Genomic DNA, 23,954 nt, shown 5'->3' with positions numbered 1-23,954 from the left:
CCCTCCTTGATTCCGGAGCAGCTGGGAACTTTATTACCGAAGCCTATGTTAAACGGTGGTCCCTACCCACCGAGAGACTTCCTTCGTCCATTTCTTTAACTGCCGTGGATGGCAGCAAAATTTTTGATGCAGTTATTTCTTTAAGGACTCTGCCAGTTCGTCTGAGAGTGGGAGTTCTTCATTCCGAACTTATTTCTTTTTTAGTGATTCCAAGAGCCACACATCCTGTGGTCCTGGGCCTTCCATGGCTCCGTCTTCACAATCCTACAATTGATTGGACGACTACGCAAATCCTGGCATGGGGTTCCTCCTGTGCTGAGACATGTTTGTTTAAAGTATTGCCTGTCTGTTCTTCCTCCCCCAGGTCGTCTGATGTTCCACCTCCTCCATATCAAGATTTCACGGATGTGTTCAGTAAAGCTTCTGCTGATATCCTTCCTCCTCATAGAGAATGGGACTGTCCGATTGATCTCGTTCCAGGGAAGGTTCCACCTCGAGGCCGAACTTATCCGTTGTCTCTGCCTGAGACGCATTCTATGGAGGAATATATTAAAGAGAACCTAGCAAAGGGGTTCATTCGACCTTCTTCTTCTCCAGCCGGCGCAGGCTTCTTTTTTGTAAAAAAGAAAGATGGTGGTCTGCGGCCGTGCATCGACTACAGAGGTTTGAACGACATTACCATCAAGAACCGTTATCCTTTACCCCTGATTACTGAGCTCTTTGACAGAGTTAGCGGAGCTACCATCTTTACAAAGCTGGACTTGCGAGGTGCATACAATCTCATCCGGATCCGTGAGGGTGACGAGTGGAAGACCGCCTTTAACACCCGTGACGGACATTATGAGTACCTCGTCATGCCCTTCGGATTGAGCAATGCTCCAGCTGTCTTCCAGCATTTTGTCAATGAGATCTTCAGAGACATTCTATACCGTCATGTCGTGGTCTATCTAGACGATATCCTCATTTTTGCCAACGATTTAGAGGAACATCGTTTTTGGGTTAAAGAGGTTCTGTCCCGTCTCCGTGTCAATCATCTCTATTGCAAATTAGAAAAATGCGTCTTTGAAGTCAAGTCCATTCCGTTTCTAGGGTACATTGTGTCCGGTTCCGGACTAGAGATGGATCCTGAGAAACTACAAGCAATCCAAAATTGGCCGGTACCCTTAACCCTCAAAGGGGTCCAAAGGTTCTTAGGGTTCGCCAACTATTACCGAAAGTTTATACGAGACTTTTCCACCATTGTGGCGCCTATTACTGCTTTCACTAAGAAGGGTGCTAACCCGTCCAAGTGGTCTGAAGAAGCCATGCAAGCATTTCATCTTTTAAAACAAAGGTTCATCTCTGCGCCTGTTCTGAAACAGCCTGACATCGACTCTCCTTTCATCTTAGAGGTGGATGCCTCCTCCGTTGGAGTAGGAGCGGTGTTATCTCAGAGGGCTAAAGATGGCCATTTACACCCTTGCAGTTTCTTCTCCCGGAAGTTCTCCCCAGCTGAGCGCAACTATGCCATTGGCGACCAGGAGTTGCTAGCCATCAAGCTCGCTCTAGAAGAGTGGAGGTATCTGTTGGAGGGAGCTTCTCATTCAATCACCATACTTACAGACCACAAGAACCTTTTATACCTGAAGGGCGCACAATGTCTCAACCCTCGTCAGGCCAGATGGGCACTTTTCTTTTCCAGGTTCGACTTTAAACTCCAGTTCTGTCCGGGCTCTCAGAATCGCAAGGCCGATGCCCTTTCCCGCTCATGGGAGCAAGAAAATGAGTCAGAGTCTTCAGACAAGCATCCTATTATAAATCCGTTGGCATTCTCCACGGTAGGGATGGACTCTACGCCCCTATCAGGGAAAAGTTTTGTGAAGCCGATGCTAAGGAAGAAGCTCATGCATTGGGCCCATGCTTCCCGTTTTGCCGGACATACAGGTATCCAAAAAACCCTGGAGTTTATCTCTAGGTCCTATTGGTGGCCAACTCTGAAAAAGGACGTCTTGGAGTTTATTGCATCTTGCCCAAAGTGTGCTCAACATAAAGTATCCCGCCAGTCGCCTGCGGGGCAACTGGTTCCACTATCTGTTCCCCGTCGACCATGGACCCATTTGTCGATGGATTTTATTACTGATTTGCCCATGTGCAACAAGTTCAATACCATCTGGGTGGTAGTTGACCGGTTCACCAAGATGGCACACTTCATTCCTCTCACCGGTCTTCCGTCAGCTTCCAAGTTGGCTCAAGTATTCATACAAGAGATCTTCCGACTCCACGGTCTTCCAGAAGAAATTATCTCAGATCGAGGAGTTCAATTCACAGCCAAATTCTGGCGAAGTTTATGTCAAGTCCTCCAAGTCAAGCTAAAGTTTTCCACGGCTTACCATCCTCAGACCAATGGTCAAACCGAGAGGGTGAATCAGGACTTGGAGGCCTTCCTCCGCATCTATGTGTCCTCCTCTCAAGATGACTGGGTTCAATTACTTCCCTGGGCCGAGTTCTGTCATAACAACCAGTATCATTCTTCATCTGCTTCAACACCATTCTTCACTAACTTTGGATTCCACCCTAAAGTCCCTGAGTTCCAACCGCTTCCAGCAACTTCTGTTCCCGCAGTGGATATCACCTTGCATCAGTTTGCCAATATCTGGAAGAGCGTACGATCAGCTCTGCTCAAGGCATCGTTCAGGTACAAGAAGTTTGCGGATAAGAAGCGTCGAGCAGTTCCTGCTCTCAAGGTGGGTGATCGGGTATGGTTATCCACGAAGAATTTGAGGTTAAGAGTTCCCAGTATGAAGTTTGCACCTCGCTATATCGGTCCTTTCAAGATTGAACAAGTCATCAATCCTGTTGCTTACAGACTCCAGTTGCCTCCCTTCTTAAAAATACCCAGGACATTCCATGTTTCCCTGTTGAAACCGCTGATCTTGAATCGGTTTCATTCCTCACTTCCTCCAACTCCGAAAGTCCAAACTCAACGAGGCGTTGAGTATGAAGTGGCCAAGATCCTGGACTCACGTCACCGTTACGGTCAACTACAATATCTTATTGACTGGAAGGGTTATGGTGCTGAGGAACGTTCATGGACCAATGCTTCTGATGTCCATGCTCCTGCCTTGGTCCGGAGATTCCATTCCAAGTTTCCTCAAAAGCCAAAGAAGTGTCCTGGGGCCACTCCTAAAGGGGGGGGTGCTGTCACGATCCGGGTATCTGGACGCCATTTCTTACCCATCAGATGCCTCCTAAGGCTGGCTCAGCGCTCCAGGACCGGATCCCATCTGTTATCCTGATGTGTACATTCCTGTATCCTCTCCTGTCACTCTGGGACGCTGTCACAGTAAACGCCATATTACACCTGGCATGGCGTCTCCCGCGGCCTCCGCCGCCGTCCCTGAACTTCTGCATGCAGAGTGTCTGAGTGGCGATTACGTCAGCCGCGGCCTCCGCTGTGTCCGCGTGGTTGGATGTGCATCTGTCAGCCTGGCGCCTCCTGTCTCCGGTGGCCGGCGCCGCCATTACTGTTTTCATTACCACATGGATTACAAACCAAACTTCCCTCCAAGTGTCTGCATGGGCGCAGCCATCTTGGATTCTGTCAGCTGATCATTTCCACCAATCTGTTGTCAGTATTGATAATCTGCATAATTGCCTAGCCAATCCCTTCCTTGCTGCAGGTATAAATACACTGTGCCTGAGCAAGGAAGGCGTCAGTGCTTTGGTTGTCAAACCTAGTTCCTGTTTGTCTCTCTCCTGTGATTGTCTTCCAGGTTCCAGCTCCTGTCTCAAGACTTCCACCATAGAGACCCGCACCAGCATTCCACCTGCGGTGTAGCCTGACTCTCCAATCCATTGTGGATTCATCTGTTTCCAGCTACAACATTACCTGCTTCCAGCTCAGCTTCCAGCAGAGTACAGCTTCCCTTAAAGGGCCGGTGTCCTTTCTACACTTTACCACTCTCCACCGGTATTATTATTTCTCCGCTCTCAAGTTCTACATTTCAGTTCATATTTCATCGCTCCCAAGTTCATTTACTATTTAACTGGTTCCAGCCAGTATCCACTCCGTGCTAACAACAGTCTGGTTCCAGCCAGTATCCACAGCAGCTGTTTTATCTTCAGCAACCCAGCTTTTCCTGGAACACCAGCTGGCACAATCCTGGGTTATCTCCATTGCTACAGTCGGGCCTGGTAAGGACTTTCCATCTAGAAGATCATAAGAACTATCTCACACTACCAGTGCCCTATGGCTCCTGCCATCCTGTAGTACCCAGGAACTGTATTTATTCTTTGCTGACTTTTACGTTTTCTTTTACTGCTGCTGTGTTGCGGAGTTGTCATAATAAACATCATTGACTTTTATCCAAGTTGTCGTGGTCACGCCTTCGGGCAGTTATTATTCATGTTACTTACATGTCCAGGGGTCTGATACAACCTCCCAGGTTCCGGTACATCTCAGCCCCTACAACTGAGGCTGCCTCCCGTCAGCTCAGGCCCTCAGTTGTGACAGGATGCTGGGTACTCCTTAAGGACCATGAGGAATAGACGGGCTCCGCAGGAGACTGGGCACTCTAAAAGAAAGATTAGGTACTATCTGGTGTGCACTGGCTCCTCCCTCTATGCCCCTCCTCCAGTTAGAATCTGTGCCCGGCTCGAGCTGGTTGCACACTAGGGGCTCTCCTGAGCTCTTAGTAAAGAAAGTATTTGTTAGGTTTTTTATTTTCAGTGAGATCTGCTGGCAACAGACTCACTGCTACGAGGGACTTAGGGGAGAGAAGCGAACCTATCTGCTTGCAGCTAGCTTGGGCTTCTAGGCTACTGGACACCATTAGCTCCAGAGGGATCGAACACAGGCCCAGCCTCGGTCGTCCGGTCCCGGAGCCGCGCCGCCGTCCCCCTTGCAGAGCCAGAAGACGGAAGATTCCGAGGAGAAAATCGGCGGCTGAAGACTCCGGTCTTCATTAAGGTAGCGCACAGCACTGCAGCTGTGCGCCATTGCTCCCCATGCATACCACATACTCCGGTCACTGATGGGTGCAGGGCGCTGGGGGGGGGGGCGCCCTGGGCTGCAATTAGTGTACCTTAAAAATGGCAAAAAAACACATAATATAGTCTAATAAACTATATATGTGTAAAAATCCCCTGCCATAATATTAATAAAAGAGCGGGAGAAGTCCGCCGTGAAAGGGGCGGGGCTATCTCCCTCAGCACACTGGCGCCATTTTCTCTTCACAGTTCCGCTGGAAGACAGCTCCCCAGGCTCTCCCCTGCAGTTCCAGGCTCAAAGGGTTAAAAATAAGATTTTACTCACCGGTAAATCTATTTCTCGTAGTCCGTAGTGGATGCTGGGAACTCCGTAAGGACCATGGGGAATAGCGGGCTCCGAAGGAGGCTGGGCACTCTAGAAAGATTTATGACTACCTGGTGTGCACTGGCTCCTCCCACTATGACCCTCCTCCAAGCCTCAGTTAGGACACTGTGCCCGGACGAGCTGACATAATAAGGAAGGATTTTGAATCCCGGGTAAGACTCATACCAGCCACACCAATCACACCGTACAACTCGTGATACTATATCCAGTTTGACAGTATGAAAACAACTGAGCCTCTCAACAGATGGCTCAACAATAACCCTTTAGTTAGCAATAACTATTTACAAGTATTGCAGACAATCCGCACTTGGGATGGGCGCCCAGCATCCACTACGGACTGCGAGAAATAGATTTACCGGTGAGTAAAATCTTATTTTCTCTGACGTCCTAGTGGATGCTGGGAACTCCGTAAGGACCATGGGGATTATACCAAAGCTCCCAAACGGGCGGGAGAGTGCGGATGACTCTGCAGCACCGAATGAGAGAACTCAAGGTCCTCCTCAGCCAGGGTATCAAATTTTTAGAATTTTGCAAACGTGTTTGCCCCTGACCAAGTAACAGCTCGGCAAAGTTGTAAAGCCGAGACCCCTCGGGCAGCCGCCCAAGATGAGCCCACCTTCGCTGTGGAATGGGCTTTCACTGATTTAGGATGCGGCAGTCCAGCCGCAGAATGCTCCTGCTGACTCGTGTCACAGATCCAGCGAGCGATAGTCTGCTTAGAAGCAGGAGCACCCAGCCTGTTGGGTGCATACAGGATAAATAGCGAGTCAATTTTCCTGACTCTAGCCGTCCTGGAAACATAATTTTTCAAGGCCCTGACTACGTCCAGTAACTTGGAATCCTCCAAGTCCCTAGCAGCCGCAGGCACCACAATAGGTTGGTTCAAGTGCAAAACTGATACCACCTTAGGGAGAAACTAGGGACGAGTCCTCAATTCTGCCCTATCCATATGGAAAATCAGATAAGGGCTTTTACATGACAAAGCCGCCAATTCTGACACACGCCTGGCCGAAACCAAGGCCAATAACATGACCACTTTCAACGTGAGATATTTTAGATCCACGGTTTTTAGTGGTTCAAACCAATGTGATTTTAAGAAACTCAACACCACGTTGAGATCCCAAGGTGCCACTGGAGGCACAACTGGGGGCTGAATATGCAGCACTCCTTTTACAATGTCTGAACTTCAGGTACTGAAGCTAAATTTTTCTGGAAGAAAATCGACAGAGCCGAGATCTGTATCTTAATGGAGCCTAATTTTAGGCCCATAGACACTCCTGCTTGTAGGAAATGCAGAAATCGACCTAGTTGAAATTCCTCTGTTGGGGCCTTTTTGGCCTCACACCAAGCAACATATTTCCGCCATATGCGGTGATAATGTTTTGCAGTAACATCTTTCCTGGCTTGAATCAGCGTAGGAATGACTTCCTCCGGAATGCCCTTTTCCTTTAGGATTCGGCGTTCAACCGCCATGCCATCAAAACGTAGCCGCGGTATGTCTTGGAACAGACAGGGCTCCTGCTGCAGCAGGTCCTGTCTGAGCGGCAGAGGCCATGGGTCCTCTGATATATAGTTTCTTGAAGTTCTGGGTACCAGGCTCTTCTTGGCCAATCCGGAACCACGAGTATCGTTCTTACTCCTCGCCTTCTTATTATTCTCAGTACCTTTGGTATGAGAGGCAGAGGGGGGAACACATAAACCGACTGGTACACCCACGGTGTTATCAGAGCGTCCACAGCTATCGCCTGAAGGTCCCTTGACCTGGCGCAATATCTTTTATAGCTTTTCTCTAACGTCCTAAGTGGATGCTGGGGACTCCGTAAGGACCATGGGGAATAGCGGCTCCGCAGGAGACTGGGCACATCTAAAGAAAGCTTTAGGACTATCTGGTGTGCACTGGCTCCTCCCCCTATGACCCTCCTCCAAGCCTCAGTTAGATCTCTGTGCCCGAACGAGAAGGGTGCACACTAGGGGCTCTCCTGAGCTTCTTAGTGAAAGTTTTAGATTAGGTTTTTTATTTTCAGTGAGACCTGCTGGCAACAGGCTCACTGCATCGAGGGACTAAGGGGAGAAGAAGCGAACTCACCTGCGTGCAGAGTGGATTGGGCTTCTTAGGCTACTGGACATTAGCTCCAGAGGGACGATCACAGGCCCAGCTTGGATGGGTCCCAGAGCCGCGCCGCCGGCCCCCTTACAGAGCCAGAAGGCAGAAGAGGTCCGGAAAATCGGCGGCAGAAGACGTCCTGTCTTCAACAAGGTAGCGCACAGCACTGCAGCTGTGCGCCATTGCTCTCAGCACACTTCACACTTCGGGTGCAGGGCGCTGAGGGTGCAGGGCGCTGGGGGGGGCGCCCTGAGACGCAATAGAAACACCTTGGATGGCAAAAAAAAATGCATCACATATAGCTCCTGGGCTATATGGATGCATTTAACCCCTGCCAGAATCCATAAAAAAGCAGGAGAAAAGTCCGCGAAAAAGGGGCGGAGCCTATCTCCTCAGCACACTGGCGCCATTTTCCCTCACAGCTCCGTTGGAGGGAAGCTCCCTGTCTCTCCCCTGCAGTCACTACACTACAGAAAGGGTTAAAAAAAGAGAGGGGGGCACTAATTAGGCGCAGTATTAACTATACAGCAGCTATAAGGGGAAAAACACTTATATAAGGTTATCCCTGTATATATATAGCGCTCTGGTGTGTGCTGGCAAACTCTCCCTCTGTCTCCCCAAAGGGCTAGTGGGGTCCTGTCCTCTATCAGAGCATTCCCTGTGTGTGTGCTGTATGTCGGTACTTTTGTGTCGACATGTATGAGGAGAAAAATGATGTGGAGACGGAGCAGATTGCCTGTAATAGTGATGTCACCCCCTAGGGGGTCGACACCTGAGTGGATGAACTGTTGGAAGGAATTACGTGACAGTGTCAGCTCTGTATTAAAGACAGTGGTTGACATGAGACAGCCGGCTACTCAGCTTGTGCCTGTCCAGACGTCTCATAGGCCGTCAGGGGCTCTAAAGCGCCCGTTACCTCAGATGGCAGATATAGACGCCGACACGGATACTGACTCCAGTGTCGACGGTGAAGAGACGAATGTGACTTCCAGTAGGGCCACACGTTACATGATTGAGGCAATGAAAAATGTTTTACACATTTCTGATAATACGAGTACCACCAAAAAAGGGGTATTATGTTCGGTGAGGAAAAACTACCTGTAGTTTTCCTGAATCTGAGAAATTAAATGAGGTGTGTGATGATGCGTGGGTTTCCCCCGATAACAACGGATAATTTCTAAAATGTTATTGGCATTATATCCTTTCCCGCCAGAGGTTAGGGTGCGTTGGGAAACACCCCCTAGGGGGATAAAGCGCTCACACGCTTGTAAGGGCTCTACCTTCGCCTGAGATGGCCGCCCTTAAGGATCCTGCTGATAGAAAGCAGGAGGGTATCCTAAAAGGTATTTACACACATACTGGTGTTATACTGCGACCAGCAATCGCCTCAGCCTGGATGTGCAGTGCTGGGTTGGCGTGGTCGGATTCCCTGACTGAAAATATTGATACCCTAGATAGGGACAGTATATTTTTGCCTATAGAGCATTTAAAAGATGCATTTTTATATATGCGTGATGCACAGCGGAATATTTGCCGACTGGCATCAAGTCTAAGCGCTTTGTCCATTTCTACCAGTAGAGGGTTATGGACACGTCAGTGGTCAGGTGATGCGTATTCCAAACGGCATTTGGAAGTATTGCTTTATTAAGGGAGGAGTTATTTGGGGTCGGTCTTTCAGACCTGGTGGCCACGGCAACAGCTGGGAATTCCACGTTTGTACCCCAGGTCGCCTCTCAACATGAGAAGATGCCGTATTATCAGGTGCAGTCTTTTCGTGGACAAGCGGGCAAAAGGTTCCTCATTTCTGCCCCGTGACAGAGGGAGAGGAAAAAGGCTGCAGAAATCAGCCAGTTCCCAGGAACAGAAACCCTCTCCCGTCTCTGCCAAGCCCTCAGTATACGCCGGGGCTTTACAAGCAGAATCAGGCACGGTGGGGGGCCCGTCTCAATAAATTTCAGCGCGCAGTGGGCTCACTCGCAAGTAGACCCCTGGATCCTTCAGGTGATATCTCAGGGGTACAAATTAGAATTCGAGACATCTCCCCCTCGCCGTTTCCTAAAGTCGGCTTTACCGATGTCTCCTTCTGACAGGGAGACAGTTTTGGAAGCCATTCACAAGCTGTATTCCCAGCAGGTGATAATCAAGATACCCCTCCTGCAACAGGGAACGGGGTATTATTCCACACTGTTGTGGTACCGAAGCCGGACGGCTCGGTGAGACCGATTCTAAATCTAAAATCTTTGAACACTTACGTACAGAGGTTCAAATTCAAGATTGAGTCACTCAGAGCAGTGATTGCGAACCTGGAAGAAGGGGACTACATGTTGTCTCGGGACATCAAGGATGCTTACCTTCATGTCAAAATTTACCCTTCTCACCAAGGGTACCTCAGGGTTATGGTACAGAACTGTCACTATCAGTTCAGACGCTGCCGTATGGAACACGGCACCCCGGGTCTTTACCAAGGTAATGGCCGAAATGATGATATTCCTTCGAAGGAAGTGAATTTTAGTTATCTCTTCCTTGGACAATTCCCTGATAAGGGTAAGATCCAGGGAACAGTTGGAGGTCGGTGTAGCACTATCTCAGGTAGTGTTGCGGCAGCACGATTGGATTCTCAATATTCCAAAATCGCACCTGGTTCCGACGACGTGTCTTCTGTTCCTAGGGATGATCCTGGACACAGTCCAGAAAAAGGTGTTTCTCCCGGAGGAGAAAGCCAGGGAGTTATCCGAGCTAGTCAGGAACCTCCTAAAACCGAGCCAAGTCTCAGTGCATCAATGCACAAGGGTTCTGGGTAAAATGGTGGCTTCCTACGAAGCAATCCCATTCGGCAGATTCCACGCAAGAACTTTCCAGTGGGACCTGCTGGACAAATGGTCCGGATCGCATCTTCAGATGCATCAGCGGATAACCCTGTCACCAAGGACAAGGGTGTCCCTCCTGTGGTGGTTGCAGAGTGCTCATCTTCTAGAGGGCCGCAGATTAGGCATTCAGGACTGGGTCCTGGTGACCACGGATGCCAGCCTGCGAGGCTGGGGAGCAGTCACACAGGGAAGGAATATCCAGGGCTTATGGTCAAGCCTGGAGACATCACTTCACATAAATATCCTGAAGCTAAGGGACATTTACAATGCTCTAAGCTTAGCAAGACCTCTGCTTCAAGGTCAGCCGGTGTTGATCCAGTCGGACAACATCACGGCAGTCACCCACGTAAACAGACAGGGTGGCACAAGAAGCAGGAGGGCAATGGCAGAAGCTGCAAGGATTCTTCGCTGGGCGGAAAATCATGTGATAGCACTGTCAGCAGTATTCATTCCGGGAGTGGACAACTGGGAAGCAGACTTCCTCAGCACGACCTCCACCCGGGAGAGTGGGGACTTCACCCAGAAGTCTTCCACATGATTAAAAACTCGACAGGTATTGCACCAGGTCCAGGGACCCTCAGGCAATAAGCTGTAGACGCTCTGGTAACACCGTGGGTGTACCAGTCAGGGTATGTGTTCCCTCCTCTGCCTCTCATACCCAAGGTACTGAGATTGATAAGATGGAGAGGAGTAAGCACTATATTCGTGGTTCCGGATTGGCCAAGAAGGACTTGGTAACCGGAACTTCAAGAGATGCTCACGGAGGATCCGTGGCCTCTACCTCTAAGAAGGGACCTGCTCCAGCAAGGACCCTGTCTGTTCCAAGACTTACCGCGGCTGCGTTTGACGGCATGGCGGTTGAACGCCGGATCCTGAAGGAAAAAAGGCATTCCGGATGAAGTCATCCCTATCCTGATCAAAGCCAGGAAGGATGTAACCGCAAAAACATTATCACCGCAATTGGCGAAAATATGTTGCGTGGTGCGAGGCCAGTAAGGCCCGACGGAGGAAATTCAACTGGGTCGATTCCTACATTTCCTGCAAACAGGAGTGTCTATGGGCCTGAAATTGGGGTCCATTAAGGTTCAAATTTCGGCCCTGTCAATTTTCTTCCAAAAAGAACTAGCTTCAGTCCCTGAAGTTCAGACGTTTGTAAAAGGGGTACTGCATATACAGCCTCCTTTTGTGCCTCCAGTGGCACTTTGGGATCTCAATGTAGTTTTGGGTTCCAAAAGTCACATTGGTTTGAACCACTTAAATCTGTGGAGTTAAAATATCTCACATGGAATGTGGTCATGCTGTTGGCCCTGGCCTGGGCCAGGCGCGTGTCAGAATTGGCGGCTTTATCCTGAAAAAGCCCTTTTCTGATGTTCCATTCGGACAGGGCGGAATTGAGGACTCGTCCTCAGTTTCTCCCCAAGGTGGTTTCAGCGTCTCACCTGAACCAACCTATTGGTGGTGCCTGCGGCTACTAGGGACTTGGAGGCCTCCAAGTTGCTAGACGTTGTCAGTGCCCTGAAAATATATGTTTCCAGGACGGCTGGAGTCAGGAAATCTGACTCGCTGTTTATCCTGTGTGCACCCAACAAGCTGGGTGCTCCTGCTTCTAAGAAGACTATTGCTCGTTGGATTTGTAGTACAATTCAGCTTGCACATTCTGTGGCAGGCCTGCCACAGCCAAAAATCTGTAAATGCCCACTCCACAAGGAAGGTGGGCTCATCTTGGGCGGCTGCCCGAGGGGTCTCGGCTTTACAACTTTGCCGAGCAGCTACTTGGTCAGGAGCAAATACGTTTGTAAAATTCTACAAAATTGATATCCTGGCTGAGGAGGACCTTGAGTTCTCTCATTGGTGCTGCAGAGTCATCCGCACTCTCCCGCCCGTTTGGGAGCTTTGGTATAATCCCCATGGTCCTTACGGAGTCCCCAGCATCCACTTAGGACGTTAGAGAAAATAAGAATTTACTTACCGATAATTCTATTTCTCATAGTCCGTAGTGGATGCTGGGCGCCCATCCCAAGTGCGGATTGTCTGCAATACTTGTACATAGTTATTGTTACAAAAATCGGGTTATTATTGTTGTGAGCCATCTTTCAGAGGCTCCTCTGTTATCATGCTGTTAACTGGGTTCAGATCACAGGTTATACGGTGTGATTGGTGTGGCTGGTATGAGTCTTACCCGGGATTCAAAATCCTTCCTTATTGTGTACGCTCGTCCGGGCACAGTATCCTAACTGAGGCTTGGAGGAGGGTCATAGGGGGAGGAGCCAGTGCACACCAGATAGTCCTAAAGCTTTCTTTAGATGTGCCCAGTCTCCTGCGGAGCCGCTATTCCCCATGGTCCTTACGGAGTCCCCAGCATCCACTACGGACTATGAGAAATAGAATTATCGGTAAGTAAATTCTTATTTTTGTTGAGGCGGGACGCCTTCATGTCCACCTGTGGCCTTTCCCAATGGTGTACAATCCTTTGGAAGACTTCTGGATGAAGTCCCCACACTCTCGGGTGGAAGTCGTGTCTGCTGAGAAGATCTGCTTCCCAGTTGTCCACTCCGGGAATGAACACTGCTGACAGTGCTAACACATGATTTTCCGCCCATCGGAGAATCCTTGTGGCTTCTGCCATCGCCATCCTGCTTCTTGTGCCGCCCTGTTGGTTTACATGGGCGACTGCCGTGATGTTGCCTGATTGGATCAGGACCGGCTGGTTTTGAAGCAGAGGCCTTGCCTGACTCAGGGCATTGTAATTGGCCCTCTGTTCCAGTTATGTAGGGAAGTCACCTGACTTGACCAAAGTCCCTGGAAGGTTCTTCCCTGTGTGACTGCCCCCCAGCCTCAAAGGCTGGCATCCATGGTCACTAGGACCTAGTCCTGTATGTCGAACCTGCGGCCCTCTTGAAGATGGGCACTCTGCAGCCACTACAGTAGAGATACCCTGGTCCTTGGATACAGGGTTATCAGCCTAATGCATCTGAAGATGCGACCCGGACCACTTGTCTAACAGGTCCCCCTGAAAAGTTCTTGCATGGAACCTGCCGAATGGGATTGCTTCGTAGGAAGCTATCATTTTTCCCAGGACTCGCGTGCAATGATGCACCGATAACTGTTTTGGCTTCAGGAGGTCTCTGACTAGAGATGACAGTTATTTCTGGTCTGTGTCCAGAACCATCCCCAGGAACAGTAGACGTGTCGTAGGAACCAGCTGTGACTCTGGACTGTTTAGAATCCAACCTTGCTGTTGTAGCACTTTCCAAAATAGTGCTACCCCGACTAGCAACTGCTCCTTGGACCTCGCCCTTATAAGGAGATTGTCCAAGTACGGGATAATTAAAAACTCCCCTTTTCGAAGGAGTATCCTCATTCCGGCCATTACCATGGTAACACCCTCGGTGCCATGTACAGTCCAAACGGCAGAGTCTGGACTTGGTAATGGTAATCCTGTACCACAATCTGAGGTACTCCTGGTGAGGATAGTAAATAGGGACATGCAGGTAAGCATCCTTGATGTCCCGGGATACCATGTAATCCCCCTCGTCCAGGCTTGCAATAACCGCCCTGAGCGATTCCATCTTGAACTTGAATTTTTTATGTATGTGTTCAAGGATTTTAAATATAAAAAAGGGTCACACCGAACCATGCGGTTTCGGTACCCCAAAACCGTGTGGAATAGTAACCCCGTCCTTGTTGGAGTAGGGGCACCTTAAGTATTACCTGCTGGGAATACAGCTTATTAATTGCCTCTAGCACAGCCTCCCTGCCTGAGGGAGTTGTCGGCAAGGCATATTTGAGGAAACGGCGGGGGGAAGACATATCGAATTCCAGCTTGTACCCCTGAAATACTACTTGAATGAAACAGGGATCCACCTGTGAGCGAGCCCACTGATCGCTGAAATTTTTGAGACGGCCCCCCACCGTACCTGGCTACACCTGTGGAGCCCCCGCGTCATGCTGTGGACTCAGAGGAAGAGAGAGAAGAATTATGATTCTGGGAACAGGCTGACTGGTGCAGCTTTTTCCCTCTTCCCTTGTCTCTGTACAGAAAGGAAGCGCCTTTGACCCGCTTGCTTTTCTGAAGCCGAAAGGACTGTACCTGATAATACAGTGCTTTCTTAGTCTGTGAGGAAAATTGAGGTAAAAATATTTCTTCCCAGCTGTTGCTGCGGATACGAGGTCCCAGAGACCATCCCCAAATAATTCCTCACCCTTATAAGGCAGAATCTCTATGCGCCTTTTAAAGGCAGCATCACCTTTCCAGTGACAGGTCTCTAATACCCTCCTGACAGAATGGACATTACATTCATTTTGGATGCCAGCCGGTAAAATATCCCTCTGTGCATCCCTCATATATAAGACGACGTCTTTAATATGTTCTCATGTTAGCAAACTAGTATGTTTGACAGGGTCACCGACCACGCTGCAGCAGCACGCTCTGCAGGTATCAGTCTAGTACCTGAGTGTGTAAATACAGACTTCAGGATAGCCTCCTGCTTTTTATCAACAGGTACCTTCAAAGTGGCCGTTCCTAAAACGGCAGTGCCAAACCTATTTTGACAACCGTGTGAGCGCCTTATCCACCCTAGGGGATATCTCCCAGCGTAACTTATCCTCTGGCGGGAAAAGGTACGCCATCAGTAACTTTTTAGAAATGACCAGTTTCTTATCAGGGGGAACCCACGCTTTTCACACACTTCATTCATTCATCTGATGGGGGAACAAAACACTGCCTGCTTTTTCTCCCCAAACATAAAAACCCATTTTTAGAGGTTAATGTCAGAAATTGGTAACACATTTTTTATTGCCGGGATCAAGTCACGGATGTTCCTAGTGGATTGTGTATATGTCTCAACCTTGTCGACACTGGAGTCAGACTCCGTGTCGACATCTGTGTCTGCCATCTGAATGAGCGGGCGTTTTTGAGCCCCTGATGGCCTTTGAGACGCCTGGGCAGGCACGGGCTGAGAAGCCGGCTGTCCCATAGCTGTTACGTCATCCAGCCTTTTATGTAAGGAGTTGACACTGTCGGTTAATACCTTTTACCTAACCATCCACTCTGGTGTCGGCCCCACAGGGGGCGACATCACATTTATCGGCATCTGCTCCATCACTATATAAGCCTCCTCCTCAAACATGTCGACACAGCTGTACCGACACACCGCACACACACAGGGAATGCTCTGACTGAGGACAGGACCCACAAAGCCCTTTGGGGAGACAGAGAGAGAGTATGCCAGCACACACCAGAGCGCTATATAATGTGGGGATTAACACTATAACTGAGTGAATTTTCCCCCATAGCTGCTTGTATATACAATATTGCGCCTAAATTTAGTGCCCCCCCTCTCTTTTTAACCCTTTGAGCCTGAAAACTACAGGGGAGAGCCTGGGGAGCTTTCTTCCAGTTGCACTGTGAAGAGAAAATGGCGCCAGTGTGTCTGAGGGAGATAGCTCCGCCCCTTTTCCGCGGCCTATTCTCCCGCATTTTTATGGATTCTGGCAGGGGTTAAAATACATCCATATAGCCCTGGGGGTTATATGTGATGTATGTTTGCCAGCCAAGGTGTTTTTATTGCTGCTCAGGGCGCCCCCCCCAAGCGCCCTGCACCCTCAGTGACCGGAGTGAGAAGTGTGCTGAGGAGCAATGGCGCACAGCTGCAGTGCTGTGCGCTACCTTGGTGAAGACAGGATGTCTTCTGCCGCCGATTTTCCGGACCTCTTCTTGCTTCTGGCTCTGTAAGGGGGACGGCGGCGCGGCTCCGGGACCGAACACCAAGGACTGGGCCTGCGGTCGATCCCTCTGGAGCTAATGGTGTCCAGTAGCCTAAGAAGCCCAATCCGGCTGCAAGCAGGCGAGTTCGCTTCTTCTCCCCTTAGTCCCTCGCTGCAGTGAGCCTGTTGCCAGCAGGTCTCACTGAAAATAAAAAACCTAATTCTATACTTTCTTTCTAGAGGCTCAGGAGAGCCCCTAGTGTGCATCCAACCTCGGCCGGGCACAAGATCTAACTGAGGCTTGGAGGAGGGTCATAGTGGGAGGAGCCAGTGCACACCAGGTAGTCATAAATCTTTCTAGAGTGCCCAGCCTCCTTCGGAGCCCGCTATTCCCCATGGTCCTTACGGAGTTCCCAGCATCCACTAGGACGTCAGAGAAAAGAGAGGGGGGGCACTAAATTTAGGCGCAAACTATACATGTTAAGCAGCTATGGGGAAAAATCACTTTCTGTAATAGTGTAAATCCCTAATTATATAGCGCTGTGGTGTGTGCTGGCATACTCTATCTCTGTCTCCCCAAAGGACTTTGTGGGGTTCTGTCCTCAGTCAGAGCATTCCCTGTGTGTGTGCGGTGTGTCGGTACGGCTGTGTCAACATGTTTGATGAGGAGACTTATGTGGAGGCGGAGCAGGTGCCGATAAATGTGATGTCACCCCCTGCGGGGTCGACACCAGAGTGGATGGATATGTGGAAGGTATTAACCGACAGTGTCAACTCCTTACATAAAAGGCTGGATGACGTAACAGCCGTGGGACAGCCGGCTTCTCAGCCCGTGCCTGCCCAGGCGTCTCAAAGACCATCAGGGGCTCACAAACGCCCGCTACCTCAGATGGCAGATACAGATGTCGACACGGAGTCTGACTCCAGTGTCGACGAGGATGAGACATATACACAATCCACTAGGGCCATCCGTTGCATGATTACGGCAATGAAAAATGTGTTACACATTTCTGACATTAACCCAGGTACCACTAAAAAGGGTATTATGTTTGGGGAGAAAAAGCAGCCAGTGTTTTTTCCCCCATCAGATGAGTTGAATGAAGTGTGTGAAGAAGCGTGGGGTTCCCCCGATAAGAAACTGGTAATTTCTAAAAAGTTACTGATGGCGTACCCTTTCCCGCCAGAGGATAGGTCACGTTGGGAGATATCTCCTAGGGTGGATAAGGCGCTCACACGCTTGTCAAAAAAGGTGGCACTGCCGTCTCAGGATACGGCCGCCTTGAAGGAGCCTGCTAATAGAAAGCAGGAGGCTATCCTGAAGTCTGTATATACACACTCAGGTACTATACTAAGACCTGCAATTGCTTCAGCATGGATGTGTAGTGCTGCTGCAGCGTGGTCTGATACCCTGTCAGATAATATTGATACCCTCGACAGGGATACTATTTTGCTAACCATAGAGCATATTAAAGACGTAGTCTTATATATGAGGGATGCACAGAGGGATATTTGCCGGCTGGCATCTAGAATTAATGCAATGTCCATTTCTGCCAGGAGGGTATTATGGACCCGGCAGTGGACAGGTGATGCTGATTCTAAAAGGCACATGGAGGTTTTGCCTTATAAGGGTGAGGAATTGTTTGGGGATGGTCACTCGGACCTTGTATCCACAGCAACAGCTGGGAAATAGATATTTTTACCTCAGGCTCCCTCACAACCTAAGAAAGCACCGTACTATCAGGTACAGTCCTTTCGGCCTCAGAAAAGCAAGCGGATCAAAGGTGCTTCCTTTCTGCCCAGAGGCAGGGGGAGAGGGAAAAGCTGCACCAGACAGCCAGTTCCCAGGAACAAAAATCCTCCCCTGCTTCTACTGAGTCCACCGCATGACGCTGGGGCTCCACAGACAGGTGCGGTGGGGGCGCGTCTCCGGAACTTCAGCGACCAGTGGGTTCGCTCATAGGTGGATCTCTGGGTTCTACAAGTGGTATCGCAGGTATACGAGCTGGAATTCGAGGCGTCTCCCCCTCGCCGTTACCTCAAATCAGCCTTGCCAACTACTCCCCAGGACAGGGAGGTAGTACTGGCGGCAATTCACAAGCTGTACCTCCAGCAGGTGATAATAAAAGTTCCCCTCCTTCAACAGGGACGGGGTTACTATTCCACAATGTTTGTGGTACCGAAACCAGACGGTTCGGTGAGACCCATTCTAAATTTGAAATCCTTGAACACTTATATAAGGAAGTTCGAGTTCAAAATGGAATCGCTCAGGGCGGTTATTGCAAGCCTGGAAGAGGGGGATTACATGGTATCACTGGACATCATGGATGCTTACCTACATGTCCCCATTTACCCACCTCACCAGGAGTACCTCAAGGTTGTAGTACAGAACTGCCATTACCAATTCCAGACGTTGCCGTTTGGTCTGTCCACGGCACAGAGGGTGTGTTCCAAGGTAATGGCCAAAATGATGATATTCCTTCGAAAGAAGGGAGTTATAATTATCCCGTACTTGGACGATCTTCTTATAAAGGCGAGGTCCAAGGAGCAGTCGTTGATCGGAGTAGCACTGTCTCAGGAAGTGCTACAACAGCACGGCTGGATTCTGAATATCCCAAAGTCGCAGCTGGTTCCTACGACGCGTCTGCTGATATTGGGCATGTTTCTGGACACAGAACAGAAGAAGGTGTTTCTCCCGGAGGAGAAGGCCAAGGAGTTGTCATCTCGGGTCAGAGACCTCCTAAAAACCAAAACAGGTGTCGGTGCATCATTGCACGCGTGTCCTGGAAAAGGTGGTAGCTTCTTACGAAGCAATTCCCTTCGGCAGGTTCCATGCAAGGAACTTTCAGTGGGACCTGTTAGACAAGTGAGGATCGCATCTTCAGATGCATCTGCTGATCACCCTGTCCCCGGGGCCAGGGTGTCTTTGCTGTGGTGGCTGCAGAGTGCTCATCTTCTCGACGGCCGCAGATTAAGCATTCATAACTGGGTCCTGGTGACCACGGATGCAAGCCTCCGAGGTTGGGGAGCAGTCACTCAGGGAAGAAAATTCCAAGGACAATGGTCGAGTCAGGAGACTTCCCTACATAAATATTCTGGACCTAAGGGACAGTTACAATGCCCTAAGGCAAGCAGAACCCCTGCTTCAAAACCAGCCGGTGCTGATTCAGTCAGACAACACCAAGGCTGTCGCCCATGTAAACTGACAAGGCGGCACAAGAAGCAGGATGGCGTTGGCAGAAGCCACAAGGATTCTCCGATGGGCGGAGTATCACGTGCTAACACTGTCAGCAGTGTTCATTCCGGGTGTGGAAAACTAGGAAGCAGACTTCCTCAGCAGGCACGACCTCCACACGGGAGAGTGGGGACTTCATCTAGAAGTTTTCACGCAGATTGTGAACCGTTGGGAACGGCCACAGGTGGACATGATGGCGTCCCGCCTCAACAAAAAGCTACAAAAGTATTGCGCCAGGTCGAGAGACCCTCAGGCGATAGCTGCGGACGCACTAGTGACACCGTGGGTGTACCAGTAGGTTTATGTGTTCCCTCCTCTTCCTCTCATACCCAAGGTACTGAGGATAGTAAGTAAGAGAGGAGTAAGAACTATACTCGTAGTTCCGGATTGGCCAAGTAGAACTTGGTACCCAGAACTACAAGAAATGATCTCGGAGGACCCATGGCCTCTGTGTCTCAGACGGACCTGTTACTGCAGGGGCCCTGTCTGTTCCAAGACTTACCGCGGCTGCGTTTGAAGGCTTGGTGGTTGAACGCAGGATCCTAACGGAAAAGGGCGTTCCAGATGAAATGATTCCTACGCTGTTAAAGGCTAGGAAAGACGCTGCCTGAAGTTCAGACGTTGTTAAGGGAGTGCTGCATGTTCAGCCCCTTTTGTGCCTCCAGTGGCACCTTGGGATCTCAACGTAGTGTTGGTTTTCCTAAAATCACATTGTTTGAGCCACTTCAGAACGTGGAGTTGAAGTATCTCACGTGGAAAGTGGTCATATATATATATATATTTGGCCTTGGCTTCGGCTAGGCGTGTGTCAGAATTGGCGGCTTTGTCGTGTGAAAGCCCTTATCTGATCTTCCATAGGGACAGGGCAGAATTGAGGGTTCGTCCCCAATTTCTCCCTAAGGTGGTATCAGCGTTTCATTTGAACCAACCTTTTGTAGTGCCTGCGGCTACTCGGGACTTGGAGGCCTCCAAGTTGCTGGATGTAGTCCGGGCCCTGAAAATTTATGTTTCCAGGACGGCTAGAGTCAGAAATACTGACTCGCTGTTATCCTGCATGCACCCAACAAACTGGGTGCTCCTGCTTCTAAGCAGACTATTGCTCGCTGGATCTGTAGCACGATTCAACTTGCTCATTCTGCGGCTGGACTGCCGCATCCTAAATCAGTAAAAGCCCATTCCACGAGGAAGGGGGCTCTTCTTGGGCGGCTGCCCGAGGGGTCTCAGCATAACAACTTTGCCGAGCTGCTACCTGGTCGGGGTCAAATACGTTTGCAAAATTCTACAAGTTTGATACCCTGGCTGAGGAGGACCTTGAGTTGCTCATGCGGTGCTGCAGAGTCATCCGCACTCTCCCGCCCGTTTGGGAGCTTTGGTATAATCCCCATGGTCCTTACGGAGTACCCAGCATCCACTAGAACGTCAGAGAAAATAAGAATTTACTCACCGGTAATTCTATTTCTCGTAGTCCGTAGTGGATGCTGGGAGCCCGTCCCAAGTGCGGACTCTCTGCAATACGTGTATATAGTTATTGCTTAACTAAAGGGTTTTGTTATGAGCCATCTGTTAATGAGGCTCATTTGTTGTTCATACTGTTAACTGGGTATAGTTATCACAAGTTGTATGGTGTGATTGGTGTGGCTGGTATGAGTCTTACCCGGGATTCTAAATCCTTTCCTTGTAGTGTCAGCTCTTCCGGGCACAGTTTCCCTAACTGAGGTCTGGAGGAGGGGCATAGAGGGAGGAGCCAGTGCACACCAGATAGTACCTAATCTTTCTTTTAGAGTGCCCAGTCTCCTGCGGAGCCCGACTATTCCCCATGGTCCTTACGGAGTACCCAGCATCCACTACGGACTACGAGAAATAGAATTACCGGTGAGTAAATTCTTATTATTTGCATTGCTATGTCGCTAGGATGCTCAAGCAGCTTCTGCTGATTAAAATTATATGCGGCATGCCTATATACTGTGTGCGACTGTGGCTGTATCTGCATACAAAATGCTACACACAGAATATAGTCATGCCGCATATCATTTTAATCAGCACAAGCTGCTTGTGCCCCTAGGCATACCAGATGCCCTAGGCAATTGCCTAGTTTGCCTATGCCTAGGGCCGGCTCTGTATCTGTCCCTATGTCCTTGCTGCCTCTCTCTCTCTGTTTCTACACCCCTGCTGCCTCTCTATCTGTCCCTACGCCACTGCTGCCTCTCTCTGTCCCTGCTGCCTACCTATCTGTCCCTATGTCCTTGCTGACTCTCTCTCTGTTTCTATGCCCTATATGTGTAACCAATATCTCCCCATATTAGCTAATAACACTGTTCTGTAACATGAATTTCTCTAACGTCCTAGAGGATGCTGGGACTCCGTAAGGACCATGGGGAATAGACGGGCTCCGCAGGAGACATGGGCACTTTAAGAAAGACTTTAGACTCTGGGTGTGCACTGGCTCCTCCCTCTTTGCCCCTCCTCCAGACCTCAGTTTTAGACTGTGCCCAGAAGAGATGGGTGCACTGCAGGGAGCTCTCCTGAGTTTCCTGCTAAGAAAGCATATTTGTTAGGTTTTTTCTTATTTTCAGGGAGCACTGCTGGCAACAGACTCCCTGCATCGAGGGACTGAGGAGAGAGGAGCAGACCTACTTAAATGCCGAGGGGGCGGGGCTTCTCCCTCAGCACTCACCAGCGCCATTTTCTCTCCACAGTAGAGGGGGGGCACATAATTGGCGATTATACATTACAGCAGTGCTACTGGGTAAACATTCTGTGTTTTTCTCCGGGGTCATATAGCGCTGGGGTGTGTGCTGGCATACTCTCTCTCTGTCTCTCCAAAGGGCCTAAAGGGGAACCTGTCTTCAGAAAAGAGTTTCCCTGGGTGTGTGGAGTGTGTCGGTACGCGTGTGTTTGACGATGAAGGCTCGCCTAAGGAGGAGGGGGAGTGCATGATTGTCAGGTCGCCGTTGGCAACGCCGACACCGGACTGGATGGATATGTGGAATGTCTTGAATGCTAATGTAAATGTATTGCATAAGAGATTAGACAAGACTGAGGCTAGGGATCAGTCAGGTAGTCAGACCATGCCTGTCCCAGTGGCACTGGGACCTTCTGGGTCTCAGAAACGCACATTATCCCAGATCACTGACACAGATACCGACACGGATTCAGATTCCAGTGTCGAATATGAGGATGCAAAATTACAGCCAAAAGTGGCTAAAGGTATTCGTTACATGATCATTGCTATTAAAGAGGTTTTGCATATTACTGAGGAACCCCCTGTCCCTGACACGAGGGTACACATGTATAAAGAGAAAAAGCCTGAGATCACCTTTCCGTCCTCATTTGAGCTAAGCGAATTGTGCGAAAAGGCTTGAGAATCTCCAGACAGGAGACTACAAGTTCCCAAAAGGATTCTTATGGCGTATCCCTTCCCACAAAAGGACAGGATACGATGGGAATCTTCGCCTAAAGTAGACAAGGCGTTGACACGCTTATCCAAGAAGGTGGCACTGCCTTCCCGGGATACTGCTACCCTCAAGGATCCTGCGGATCGTAAGCAGGAAGTTACCATGAAGTACATTTACACACATTCTGGTACTATTGTTAGGCCGGCTATGGCATCGGCCTGGGTTTGTAGTGCTGTCGCAGCATGGACAGATTCATTGTCTACGGAGATTGAGACCCTAGATAAGGATACCATTCTAATGACCCTAGAGCATATCAAGGATGCTGCGTTATATCTGAGGGATGCTCAAAGAGACATTTGTTTACTAAGCTCCAGAATAAATGCTATGTCTATTTCTGCTAGGCGACTCTTGTGGACCCGACAGTGGACGGGGGATGCCGACTCAAAGCGGCATATGGAGTCGTTGCCTTACAAGGGGGAGGAGTTGTTTGGAGAAGGCCTCTCGAACCTTGTCTCTACTGCTACGGCTGGTAAATCGAATATTTTACCTTATGTTCCCCCACAACATACTAAGAAGGCACCTCATTACCAAATGCAGTCCTTTCGTTCAAATAAAAGCAAAAAGGTACGGGGATCGTCCTTTCTTGCCAGAGGTAAAGGCAAGGGAAAAAAGCTGCACACAGCTAGTTCCCAGGAGCAGAAGTCCCCCCCTATGTCTGCAAAATCCACCGCATGACGCTGGGGCTTCCCTGGGGGGGTCAGATCAAGTGGGGGCACGTCTTCGATTTTTCAGCCACGTCTGGGTTCACTCACAGGTGGATCCCTGGCCAATAGAGATTGTTTCTCAGGGATACAGGCTGGAATTCGAAGAGATGCCTCCTCGCCGGTTTTTCAAATCGGCTCTGCCAGCTTCTCCATCAGAAAGGGAGTTAGTGTTAACTGCAATTCAAAAATTGTACCTGCAACAGGTGATAGTCAAGGTTCCTCTTCTCCAGCAAGGAAAGGGGTATTACTCAACCCTGTTTGTGGTTCCGAAACCGGACGGTTCGGTCAGACCCATTTTGAATCTGAAATCCCTGAACCTGTACTTGAAAAAGTTCAAGTTCAAGATGGAATCGCTCAGAGCGGTCATCGCCAGCCTGGAGGGGGGGGGGATTGGATGGTTTCCCTGGACATAAAGGATGCTTACCTTCATGTTCCGATTTTTCTTCCTCACCAGGCGTTCCTGAGATTTGCGGTACAGGACTGTCATTACCAATTTCAGACGTTGCCGTTTGGGCTCTCCACGGCCCCGAGAA

Source organism: Pseudophryne corroboree, chromosome 4, assembly GCF_028390025.1.
Source record: "Pseudophryne corroboree isolate aPseCor3 chromosome 4, aPseCor3.hap2, whole genome shotgun sequence".
In the NCBI taxonomy this organism is placed as follows: domain Eukaryota; kingdom Metazoa; phylum Chordata; class Amphibia; order Anura; family Myobatrachidae; genus Pseudophryne; species Pseudophryne corroboree.
This window is presented reverse-complemented; position numbering follows the sequence as displayed.